Source organism: Halichoerus grypus, chromosome 9, assembly GCF_964656455.1.
Source record: "Halichoerus grypus chromosome 9, mHalGry1.hap1.1, whole genome shotgun sequence".
Classification (NCBI taxonomy): domain Eukaryota; kingdom Metazoa; phylum Chordata; class Mammalia; order Carnivora; family Phocidae; genus Halichoerus; species Halichoerus grypus.
Window position 1 is genome coordinate 142701327 of NC_135720.1, and position 13364 is coordinate 142714690.

The 13364-nt window shown below is 42.6% G+C and overlaps 4 non-coding genes across 4 annotated transcripts; 3 read left to right on the forward strand and 1 right to left on the reverse strand.

Moving 5' to 3' along the window:
- The first annotated feature begins 5956 nt into the window (after positions 1-5956).
- On the forward strand, positions 5957-6030 carry TRNAT-AGU (transfer RNA threonine (anticodon AGU)). The gene has a single exon. It is a non-coding gene; the product is annotated as a tRNA-Thr (tRNA).
- Positions 6031-9368: 3338 nt separating this feature from the next.
- TRNAV-GAC (transfer RNA valine (anticodon GAC)) lies at positions 9369-9441 on the forward strand. Its single transcript has one exon. It is a non-coding gene; the product is annotated as a tRNA-Val (tRNA).
- Positions 9442-11174: 1733 nt separating this feature from the next.
- On the reverse strand, positions 11175-11248 carry TRNAI-AAU (transfer RNA isoleucine (anticodon AAU)). Its single transcript has one exon. It is a non-coding gene; the product is annotated as a tRNA-Ile (tRNA).
- Positions 11249-12605: 1357 nt separating this feature from the next.
- TRNAV-AAC (transfer RNA valine (anticodon AAC)) lies at positions 12606-12678 on the forward strand. The gene has a single exon. It is a non-coding gene; the product is annotated as a tRNA-Val (tRNA).
- Positions 12679-13364: the final 686 nt, after the last annotated feature.

Below are 13364 nucleotides of genomic sequence, written 5' to 3' on the forward strand. Positions count from 1 at the left end.
GCTCTTACTAGAATCAAGGTGAGAAAAGAAGACCAGAATTAGGTATCAATTGTTATTATGACTAAGAATTAACTCCTGTGAACTTGGCCCAGGGAGGGTGTGTGGAACAAATGAACTATCTGCATCTCACATACACAACCTTGAAAGTCTTAATGAGTACTATGACTTCTCCATTTCCATTCTCCTGGAACATTCTTAGTTTGGTCAACATTTGTTGTTTTTCTACCCATATTTATTGAGAGCTTACTATACTCCAGACACTTTTCAAGGCTCTGGGATCCAGCAGTACATACATGGTTAAAAAAAAAAAAATCCCTTCTTGAGATGACATTGTGGTACTAAAAAGTGCATTTATATTTCATGGATACTATCCTTGAATTTAGCAGCAGTCCACGTTAACTCTTCCTTTGCCCCTTGTCCTGAAACTACTGCACATTTCAATTCACAAGATCAAAAACCACATTCATTAAGATCACTATCAAGCCCATCATCAATATCTAGTATTACTATGAAATTAGTTTAGAACTTGCAGACTCTTGAAAGAGTCTTGAGGTTGTTTATATGCCTTGCCTTAGCTAATAGAAAGTTAGTGGCTTTGACATAACCAAATGTTTGTGCTATTGGGCTTGTTTCTTTGTGCTCCCGTAGGCGGAAGAACATGCTTTAGCCAGTCTGCTAGCTCCATGAGGAGGATGAGACTCACATGGAACAGAATCCACTCTCCCTCTACCCCAGTCTGAGTCTTATCAGCTGATCCTCGGATGTTTCAGCAAGCCCAGCTGAGATCAGATTTATCCAGTTGAGTCCAACCTACATCAAGTGACCCAGAGCCAACCAGTAGTCTCTTGGGAATAAATAACTCTGTTTTATGTAGGTGATATTTGGGGTGATTTCTTATGCAGTAACAGCGGATTGACACAGAAGGAGACAGAATTTGAGAATATCCGCTCTGAGAGGAAGGCATATCCATTACATGTCACGTGTCCACACCCGTTCAGCCATGAGCCACTGAGTGATAGAAACACTGTCTGTCGGTGGGAAATTTCCACTTAGTGTTGAACCCGTATATTTGGTTAACTCTCCAATGGTCCCAGACAGAAACGGACTTATTTACGTCTAGGATATATATTAAAATATGCATACCAAAATGAGACAAAGCCATTAAAAGAAAACTATAGACCAACATCTTTCTTAAATATAGACACAAAAAATCCCTAAATAAATATTGGCAAATCAAACTCAGAAATATATAAAAAGGATAATACATTATTACTACATGAAATTTATCCCAGTCTGTTTTAGCATTCAAAAATCAATCAGGGCAATTCACCATATTTTTTTAATTCAACATATTAATAAGCTAACTAAACACAAAAAACAATATGATCGTATCAATAGAGGCAGAAAAAGCATTTAGTAAAATTCCACATCCATTCATGATAAAAATTCACAGCAAACTAGGAATAGAAGGGAGCTTTGGTTCCTTAATCAAATAAAGGATATCTACAAAAAAAAAAAAGGAAAGAAAAAGTTACAACCAATGTCATACTTAATGGTGAAAGACTGAATGCTTCCTTCTAAGATTTAAATCAAAGCAAAAATGTCCTCTTTCTCACTTTTCCTGGTCAAGGAAAGACTTAGAGATCTTAGCTACTACAATAAAACAAAATGTGCAGATTGAAATGGAAGAAATAAAGCTCTCTTTATTCACAAATAGCATGATTTTCTATGTAGAAAATCCTATATAACCTGAGTAGACATTTCTCCAAAGAAGACATATAGATGGTCAACAGACACATGAAGAGATAGATGCTCAACATCACCAGTCATCGTGGAAATGCAAATCAAAACCACAGTGAGATATCACCTCACCCCAGTCAGAATGGCTAGTATCAAAAAGATAAGCAACAAGTGTTGGTGAGAATGTGGAGAAAAGAGAACCCTCATGCACTGTTGGTGGGAATTTAAATCAGTGCAGCCACTGTGGAAAACAGTATGGCGGTTCCTCAAAAAATTAAAAATAGCATTTCCCTATGATCCAGTAATTCCACTGCTACATATTTACCCAAATGAAATGAATGCACTAATTTGAAAAGATATATGCACACCTAAGTTTATTGCAGCATTATTTACAATAGCCAAGATATGGTAGCAACCTGTGTCCATTGATAGATGAACTGATAAAGAAGATATTACACATGCACACACACACACACACACACACACAAGAATATTACTTGGTCATAAAAAATGAATGAAATATCACCATTTGCAACATGGGTGGACCTAGAGAGTATTATGCTAAGTGAAATAAGTCAGACAGACCTTGCTGAATTCTTACCTTGTTTCTTTTTTTCCTTTTTCATGCCTTTATCTGCCACACTGTTTTAAAATAAATAGCGGCAAGCATTTTTCTTTTTTGTAAGGTAATGCTTTTTTTTACAGTAACAGTAGCCAAAGATGTGGTGGAGTCCAAACAGGTAGTTCAGCACATGTCATGTTCCAAAACGTGCTTTGTTTCAAGACGTCCATATTACAAAAATAAAGTTAAATTGTGGAGAGGCGTGAGTCAGCAGGGCACTTTTCACTGGAAGGGGAAAGTTGGCCTTTTAGAGTGAAAGTCTAGGAAAGACTGCGGAGGCTTTAATCAAAGTGGTAGAAGTACAGCTTCCAAAGTGGAGACCACTTGACCTTCAGATGCTGTAGTGAGAAAGATGAATTTTGGAAGAACAGGGTTGCCCGTGGAGGCTCAACAGAGGCCCAGACCAAGAACACCCATAATCTCATAAAGAGAGTTCCCACATCCTCAGAAGGATAGCATAGTTTGTAAAAATGTGCAACAGAAGAAAACACAGTGCCTTATTTCAATACTCCAATTTATTTAGAAAGGAAGAACAAATTGAAAAGGAGGATGGAATGTTTGTAAAACATCACTGAATTTCAAATAGTTAAAATACACTTATACTCACACCTCCTGCCAATCTTTTTCCATTGAGCTACTGCGATACTCAAGAATGCACATAATTTATCAACTGCTTAACCTCTCTTTTCAAATTATTTGCTTTTTGTATATAATAATATCAGGATCTCTTAAGCAACTGCATTTTCCCTTTATGTATTAGGGATTCTTTCTCTTGTGTATTTTTATTAGAAGCAGTTTCTCTACTTGTTATTATCATTTATTATAAAACTTGAGTAGTTAATTTCAATCAGTCAAGGCAGTTCTGTTCAAGAGAGACCTATAGTTCAAGAAACTTCTGAAAAAACATTAAATATAACTACTTTCAGTGTAGGCTGGAATGTTAAAATTTCTATTGAGGGTTCTTATTTATTTTTTCTGTGCATCTAAAAATTTCAGATGTTATTCACCAGCTATGAATATTTGAATGTGTTTGCTGCCTATTATATGCAGGGATGCACTGAGGGAAGGATACTAATGTGATTGGCTTGGCCTCTCTGTTTGCGGTAGAGTGTTAAAGATAAACACAAAGGATAGAACACCATGATATTGAATTGTTATTTAATTTACCATATTAAAAAACATGTTTTCTCCCACACATGTCATAGTCCACTGAAAATATGCTACTTCTCTCTCCTCTGCTACAATTTTTTGCATGCTAGATCTATTTCTTATTTAGTTTCTTGAATGATAGTTGGGATAACATAGATGCTATCTTTTTGCAGTATTTGATCTGTTTAAATTAATAGAGTACCAACAAAATAAGTAAGTCTACTGGAGAGTTACCATTAGGAATTAAAAACCGTAGGTCTGAATTAAGGATTCATCCACATTCTCAAGAATATGAGAAACAAAATTTAGGTGGAAGTACAGAGATCAACCAACTGCAGAATAATATTTCACAAGCTCAGAAGTAGACAAACATAAAAGTATATACACAAGCAAAAAGACCTTCAGGGAACTACGCCCGTTCTACCACACGTAAAAATGTTCTAAAGGATAATACAGATTGTTTTTATTATGAAAGAAATAAATGAATGCGGATTTTGGAAACAGCATAAAGCGAATTGGTCTGAGTCTTGGAATCATACATTTGAGCATCTCGTGTCTGTCTCTGTCTTGAAGCCAGTCACTTCTTCCTGGACTCAGCAGAAGGTTTCTAATGAAAAAGGCATTTTGAAGGTATTTCCTGGATGAGGTTCAGTGACACAATGGGTATGTCATCTAGAAATCAACCCAAACTTTCCAGATTCAACAACTGGGTGGCTTGCTCTTGTCCTTTTTAAAAAATATTTTTCTTCCTAAATGATTTTAAGTGATCAGGGAATAACTTGGAGAAGAATTGCCTGAACTCTCATCTCTCCTGATGCTGACCCCGATGAACGGTGGAATGTAAGGTTCACACACGAGACAAAGCGTCTCTTAACCCCCAAATCCACTAGTTTCTGGTTGCACAGCAAGACAACAAGCACTGGATTTCAGTGTCAAAAGCATTTATATTTCTCTACATATGAGGCAGAGAGAGAGGTGGTGGAACTTTCTGATTATTCTATTTGTATTTATAGGCTGTTATTTACATTTGCAAGTGGTAGATCGCACTCTTCCTACCAATTGTACAAACATCAAGATAACAGGGAGCAGTGCTGAGACTCCATGTGGGCCGGGGATGCTCAGGTTTGTCTTGGCCCCTCCTGCTTCATCTGACTCTGGACGCTCCCGATTTTAAGTCTCAACCCTTGGTTTCTCGGTTAATCACTTTGCTCTGTTTCCCTTGGGTCACTCTTTTCTGTTTTATTTGCACTTTTTTCCCCCAGGAAGGGCTGCAAAATTTTCAGCTTAGCTTCATCTTTGCAGGACCAGGACTGGATGTCGCCCTTACTGATCTTGTGCCTCTTCAGCTACACTGGCTTGGGGGTCAGGGTTGGGGCGGGTGGAAGGGGAAATGGAGAGGGTGGAGGGGGCAGGGGCAAGGGGGCGTGGGGGGGCAGTGAGCACGACGGCCCAGCGAGGCTCCTCCCGACAAAGCACTGTGTATTTTTTATAGAAGTTTGTGGAATTTTATTATAGATATGTGTGTTTAATTGGTGTTTGTTACAATATACTCCTCCAACGTTTGTGTCAAGGATAGACGAGATCATCTAAAGAATTTGTCCAGTTCCAATCTCTTGGAATGAGAACGTGTGCCTTTTCCAGATCATTTTTAGTATTTGTTTTTCAGAAAGAAAGGGATAATTATTAGTTTTAAGATCAATATCAGGAAAAAGGTGAGAGTAAGAAGACATCTATCCAATATTGCTTGGTGGGAAAAATGTAAGGATGCTAATATACCAGTGAAGTTTTAATGTGTTTTGATATTTATATGTAATTTCTTTTTTAAACAACTTTTTTCCAAATTTGTATTTAAATTTCAGGTAGTTAACAGACAATGTAATATTAGTTTCAGGTGTGGAATTTAAGAAGCGCTGTGTATTTTTAATGCATCCCCTTTGCTACAGCAAATTACCAAGCTCCGCAAACACAGAAAATGGTCAGTTTCACATGGGATTAAAAAGCAACCGTTTAGCGACAAAAAGAAGAAAACTGCATTTTGCCAAGTGATTTATGTGTCACTCCAGGAAAGCCTCGGGGCAATCCGCAGTGCTTGAGCCCGTGCAGCCGAGAAGCACCATTGTCTCCCTATTGCAGATTCCAAGCTGAATCCATCTTCCGTGTGGAGCTGTAAACGCTCCTGGAGGGACAACGGTCTGGCTCCCTGTTGCAAGGGTTCCAGGGGCTGAGGAAGTCTCTCTTCCCCGCACAGTGTATAACTGCTGGGCACCTTTCAGGAGAAAGTAAGAAAACTTGATCAAAATCCTGAGGATTAAAAAAAATGATAATAATCCCGAGAATTAGTCTGGATGCACTTCTGTTGGTCAAAAATTCTTGGGAACCACAGCAGTCAGACGGAACAGTGAAGTCACCCTCAAATTATATGCAAGTGAGCCACCTTCTGTCGTGGGCTCCGTGGCTTAGCTGGTCAAAGCGCCTGTCTAGTAAACAGGAGATCCTGGGTTCGACTCCCAGCGGGGCCTTCCAATGTGAGCTTTTGCAATTTAGTAGTCCGAGAATTGGAGATAATTTGAATTTACATCCCTAAAGCCCCAGGAGTGGGAGGGACAGCATTAGATGAAGAATCTTATTAAAAAAAAAAATAACAACAACAACAACAAAATCTTTCCCAATAGTACAGTGATAGAAAAACCAAAACATCTATGCTGAGAACTGAAAAACTCAGAGAGCTTGTTCTACTGTTATGATTTGAGCCCTTGAATTGCCTAGGGTAAGTGAGGTGTGCTTCTTGGTCTTCTTCTACCATTTGAGATCGAATGTGAGGCACTCACCACTTCCACTTTATGTGATCTCTCTGACTGTCTTAATTATTTTTGCCTCCTAGAATCTTTACCAACTAGAACACTGTCCACATTTATTTTTCTTGAATGGCTCCTTGAATAGCTATTTTCCCCTCCCCCAGCCCCAATTTTGCACCAAATAGCTTTTTGGCCCACCGAATAGTGCACATGGTTCTCAAAATTTAGTGAGCACATGAATTACCTGGTGATCCATTAAAATGAAAGATTTAATCCATTACATCTCTGATGGGGCCTGAAATTCAGTCTTTATACAAGCTCCCTGGTGATTGATAGTTATTCTGCTGGTACATGGACCTTATTCTGTGTAGAAAGGCTAGTGACTTAGTGATCGTTTCAATGGTTGTGGCTTTTTTTTTTTTTTTGAGGTAAAACTGGCATGTAATACTATATACCTTCCAAGTGCACATTATAATTAGCCATCGTATGCACTACACAGTGATCACCACCAGAATGTCTTCTTCCATTCAGTAGGTTGTCTTTTCATTCTGATGGATGGTTTCCTTTGCTGTGCAAAAGCTTTGTGGTTTGATGTAGCCCCATTTGTTTATTTTTGCTTTTGTTTCCCTTGCATTTGGGGTCAGATCCAGGAACACATTGCTAAAACTGATGTCAAGGAACTTACTGCCTATATTTTCTCCCAGGAATTTTATGGCTTGAGGTGTTACATTCAAGTCTTTAATCCATTTTTAGTTCATTTTTGTGGATGGTGTAAATATGGTCTAGTTTCATTCTGGTGCATGTGGCTGTCCAGTTTTCCCAGCACCTCAATGGTTGTGGTTTTGAGTTCTATTCTTTTATATGTTTATAGCCACCCATTAGTAAGCCTGGGGTTGTGTTTACTCATTTGCCTTTTGTCAAATCTAATTCAAAACAAATGAAAGCAAAGAACAAGGTAAAAATTCTAATATAAATTAGTGTAAATCAAGTAGTATTATAACTGTTCTCTCCTTTTCATGTGATAAGGGACTCTAGGATATACCAGAAATTTTGGAAGGAAGAGAAGAGGATAAAAAAGAAGAACTAATGGCAAAGCACACAAAATTCCTTTTAAAAATGCTGGAGGCAAGTGGAAATAAAAGTATAAACCTGAAAACTCTTGGTGCATTTATTAGTTACATAACTCTAAAAAATAGTAAACCTGGACAAAAAAAAATAATAATAAACCCCGAGACTTGAGATTTTCTTGTTTATGTGCTCTATTTCTTCAGAGTTCTAAGAAATACTTTTATTTATCATGCTCTCCGTCCCACTCATGGTGCACAACCTTTCTCAAACAATGGGTTTCATTTCAATTAGTTTCTTGCTTCTTCCCATAGTGGTGTAACAGGCTGATTGCTCCTTTTGTGAGCCATTTGGGAGGAATGTTGTGTGTCAGAAGATTGATTTTATAGACCTCTTGGAGTGGAAAGCTGGCTACTGTAAGAAATAAAGGTGATAAACAGTGATATGAAACACTGCTGGGAGAGGTGAGTGCTTAAATAAAATAAATGGAGAGTGTTTGTTCTCTACAAATTGATCCCAAATAAGATCTGGAAATTCACCGATATGTCTTTACTGAAGTGTCTTGTCTTTAACTGAAATCCTATTTCTCTACTGACTAAAGTGAATGTATCCTCATTATTCCTAGGTCCCATGACATCTCCTCTGACCCATGACCTATCATACTGCTCCCAATGCCAGATGCCCCCTTCTCTCCACCTCTCCTCCACCAATGTATTTCTTTCCCTCTGTCAAATCTCAGATCAGTTATCACTTCTTTTGAAAGCCTTTTCTAATCATTAGGAGTTGGAAAATTGCCCCGTTTCTATGCTTCTGTGAAAATGCATGAGCATTTATCTCTGTGGTTTCATTTGGCAATTTAAAAATAATTAACCTATTTTGTGCAATCATATTATAATAATCAGCGCACGTGCCCTTTGGTACCCCAGGCCTGTCCAATTTTTCAGGACATCTGGTACCTCCAGAGCCTAGGTCAGCACTGGGCACATTGTGGGCTACTCATTACTTCTTCTTTTTTCTTTTTAAGATTTTATTTATTTATTTGAGAGAGAGAATGAGATAGAGAGAGCACATGAGAGGGGGGAGGGTCAGAGGGAGAAGCAGACTCCCCGCTGAGCGGGGACCCTGAGACCATGACCTGAGCCGAAGACAGACGCTTAACGACTGAGCCACCGAGGCCTCCCTCATTAATGCTTTTAAAATAAACGCCTACTCAACTTACTGAAAAATGAGCTATCCTTTATGCTGTCGACTTGATGTCAGAAGAAAGAAGACCGGAGAGCTGGCCATCGAGGACACACGGCCTCGCTCTGTTCCTGCCACACGGCCACCGGACCGCTCCTGGTCAGGAGGGGTTTCCAAGTCGCTGTCGTCAGCCGCGCGGTCGCACGGATCTCTCACGACGGTCTGAGCAAAGGGAAGGTCATTTCGCAGTGAGCACCTTCTAGATCCCTCAGGGAAGCGCTGGGAAGGGGGAAGAGCGAGGAACGTCAGTCTAAATGAAGAGGAAAATGAGAAACTAGGCAAGCACACCATCTGTTGAGCCCATTGACACCGGTCACTGAGCCCTGCTGTTGCACAGCCGCGGGGGGACACGGGGTCGTCGTGTCACCCCTTTGTCACCCCCCACAGTAGGCTGGGCCCAGCCCGCGCCCCCGCCCGGCGGAGGCCCCCAGCCCGGCTTGGCCCTGGCGGGAGGGTGGGAGGTCTCCAGCGCGCGACGGGGGTCCCGCTTCTCAAGGTCAGGAGACCACCGCCCCGAGACCCGGGGCGACCTGCCGCAGTCGGGAGGGGTTTGGGCTCGGGTTTCGAGGTGCCTTCGGCGGTGAGTGACGGAGTTTCCATATTGTCATTTTAACAAACCACAAGTGTAAGGAGAAATAAATTCATCGTGAGTGAAAATACACTAAAAGAAAAATCATTCGAAATTACTAGGTTTGGGGCACCCAGGAAATGGGTGTCTCAATGCCTGCAATTCCCAGAAGGCGCTTTGCCCGGGGGTTTCCGTGGTGTAGCGGTTATCACGTTCGCCTGACACGCGAAAGATCCCCGGTTCGAGACCGGGCGGAAACAGCCCTTCCTGGGAATTTTGCCACTTGGGGTGAAATGCATAAGCCTTTGCGCACCCTCCCCAGGGGGCCCGCACCTGAAAACACGGGTTTCCCAAGTCACCCGGATTCCAGCAGCGCTGAGACTTGCATCCTCACCTGCCCCGTCGGACCTGGCCCCTTGGAGCCCTGCCCTCAACAGAGGCCTTCTGAGAATAGGACCGTCCTGGAAACCCACCCCCTTAACTTTAAAATAGGTTCTTTCTTCTTAGTATTGCACTTTATGTCGTCTGGAATCAAGACCTTTCACAACATACCTGTAGGAATATTTTCTTGCAGCCTGTGGCTAGTGTCTCCTCTCTTTTCTTAAATTTTTTTTATTATGTTATGTTAATCACCATACATTACATCATTAGTTTTTGATGTAGTGTTCCATGATTCATTGTTTGCATATAACACCCAGTGCTCCATGCAGAACGTGCCCTCTTTAATACCCATCACCAGGCTAACCCATCTCCCCACCCCCCTCCCCTCTAGAACCCTCAGTTTCTCAGAGTCGGTAGTCTCTCATGGTTCGTCTCCCCCTCCGATTCCCCCCCTTCAGTTTTCCCTTCCTACTATCTTCTTTTTTTTTTTTTTAGTGTCACCTCTCTTAACTCAGTCTTCTGATGAAAAATGTGTCCATCTGGGCTCAGGTGTTTCCAATCTAATAACCCTATAAAATGAATATCAACACACAGTTCACAGAAAAGGAAATAAAAATGTCTTTTATATAAATGACAAGATACTTGAGCTACTCATCAGAGAAATGTAAATAATTAAACTCCAGGGGGTATCCCTTTTCACTTACCAGAATGGCAGAATAAAAGCATTGGCAGCATTCTCTGTTCGGGAGGATTCGTTCATTCATTAAAGGTCTGTGGAACGCCTGCTTTCTGCCTGGCCCTGACCCGAGCCCTCGCTGTACCCGGATCCAGACTCAGAGTCCTGACAGAGGTGTGTTTCATTGTCGGCCCCAAACCAGATGCCACGACTCTCAATGACACCATTTTCTAAAACAAGCACCACTCAGCGGGTCAAACAAAAGTCAACCGATCCTCAGTTTATGAATTTGTAGACACTGAAGCCGTGTAAAATGTTTGCGTTTATACGCAAAGAGAGTTCAGGTTTAGGCTCAGGTAAGTAAAACATTGTTACTTACAAGAAGGTCCAGAAGGACGTTTGGAAGTCCAGTGCAGCTGAGGACGTGTGTGGACTCTGCAGCGTATTTTAGGATGCTCAGCACGCCTGACCTCAGTTGCCACATGCCAGGAGAACCCGCCAACGTGAGGACAACCAGAAATGTGCGCACGTTTCCACAATATCCCTTAGTGCTCTCTCGCAAATTCTAGTTGTAACTGACAATGAAAATGGGGGAAATGAAATGCTTTCTAGCAAGTAAGTATGAATAAAATCTTGGAAATTTTAGAAGTTGGAAAGTCTACTTCCAGGCTGAAAATGTTTGTAAAGGCTGAAGTTGGGTAAGTTAAAGGGAAAGATTTTTGGCAAAACAGGTGATTGTAAAATAATATAATGAATATATCCTGGACAAAATAGGTTCCCCAATTAAATAATGAAGGAACGCCAGAGATCTCTTTTTATTTTTTTTTTTAAGTTAGATCAAATCCAATAGGGCACCCTGACAGCAGGAATTTAAAGTGCTAGCCTTAGGAAAGTATAACTAAATCTCTGTAGATAACACTGAGGGAAAACGCGCCGTGGCCAGTACGGGGCTCGAACCCGCGACCTTGGCGTTATTAGCACCACGCTCTAACCAGCTGAGCTAACCGGCCAGCCCGCTACCAGTTGTTTCGCTCCAAATTTTAAAGCTCTATTTCCTGCAATAGTTCTTCGTGGAAAACTAGACGTTTTTCTACTTTTCTCAGTCCACCCAATTTATCAGGAATAGAAAAATGGAAAGAAAAAAATCCATCTTCAAGCACAAATGAACCTCACTCACGGGGAAATTTCATCTTTCTCAAATCCTGCGATCGATCTAATCAGAATCTCAGCGAAGCCTTTTCCCCCAGACTGAAAAGCTAATCTTAAAATCCGTATGGAAATGCAAAAGACCCAGAAAAGGAAACATAATTTCGAAAAAAGAGGACCAAAGTGGGAGGATTTACGCTTTTTGATTTGAAAACCTTCTATGATGATGCAGTAACCAAGGCTGAAGCCGTGGCAAAAAGGACAGCCCTACGAATCCACGGAACATAACTGAGAGTCGAGAAGTCACCCCGCCCACATATGGCCAATTGGTTTGCAACCCGAGTGCCAGGGCATCAGTGAGGGAAAGGATAGTCTCTTCAACAGGGCGTGCGGGGACAATGGCCATCCACATGAGAAAGCCATCGCTAGTCATTAGGAAAATGCAAATTAAAATCACTCTGAGATACCATTGCATGCTCACAGGTATGGGAGGGGGTCTCCTTGGAGCTCTGGGCCCTGCCCAAGTTTGGAAAGGTGGTTCCAGTCCCCATTGGAAAGGTCACTGGCGAGGCCCTGGTGGGCCTTTCCGTTTATGACCGCGGCCCTCCTGGTGTTATAAAAACAATATGGGATATTGCAGATAGGGGAAACTGAGCCTCCGCAAGGCATCTCAGGTAGGCCACCTGACATCTCTTAGACACAGTGGGCTCCACTCATCAGTACCGAGTCCAGCCAGGGACAGGCGGACAGTCTCCTCCCCATTTCCGTCCTCACTCTGCCTGTGGGCCAGGGCACATCCCCCGCTCAGTCCTCAACTTCTGTGGGTCGAGCCCTGCCCCGCCCAGAACGGGCACTTTCCAGAGTTCAGTTCAGTGGCTCCCGGTTATTTTCCTGGGATCATTCTGGGGCACCCAAAAGATGGAGACCATAGAACCTTCTAGTCAGATAAACCCAAATGGGACCATATCGACGAATTTTTCTGAAATCTCCCATACTCCGAGGCTGCCAAAAATTTCTGTCTTGCGGTCGGTAAGGGCTTCTTCCCCAGGGAGAGTTTACTTGGTGTGAGTCATTGACTCCAATATTATTGATTTGAATAACTAGAAAAGTGCAGTAAGCTTGAAATTTCTTGGAAGAAGGATCAATTCAGGGTTCCCAGACCTGGGACAGCCAGGAAAAGTCTATTCTCTACCAGAGAAGAGAAAACCAGCATGCGGCCAGGTTTCCGTAGTGTAGTGGTTATCACGTTCGCCTAACACGCGAAAGGTCCCCGGTTCGAAACCGGGCGGAAACAGAGGGGGCCCTCGCTTGTGGAGTATTTTTATTTATTCATTTATTTTTTGAAGTTTCTCCAGAGCCCTGCAGTGGACATGTTTGGAATCGCACCATTTATGGTCCTCGGAGTGGGGACCCCTCGCCGGGTACCTCCAGCAGTCAGCTGGGTCTAACTCGCAGGAGGTTTCCTTCCTGGGGGGGGGGGTGTCTCCGCTCCTTCCCAGGTCTGTCCTCCCCCCACCCCCATTGAAGATCTCCTTTGGAAACCGAGCGTCCACAGACACTGTGGTGAACCTCGCCAGTCTCAAGCACTTTATTTACAGTCAGACCAATATTTTCAGATATAGGGTCATCTGGGGGACGAGAGAGAGAAGTGTAGGAGTATCGTGGGACAGGAATCTGCAGGGAGATCTCAGTGGGGCCCAGCCCACTGCCGAACCCATCTCACATGGCGACCCCAACCCCCACGCTGCCGTCGTCTGGTCCCCAAGCAGATCTCAGGGACTCGGTCCTCACGCTGCTCCAACCACGGCCTTGCGGGGAGGGGGGAGGGATTTCCACCGCCCGCGCGATTTCGTGGCGGATGGGGTGGCACGCAGCCCCGGCCATACCCGCCCCTCCAGGCCAAGGCCCCTTGGCCGTCAATCTTTCCAACCCCCTGAAGTTCACTCACTCAGCTTCAGTGGGATCGACGCGTGTTCCACT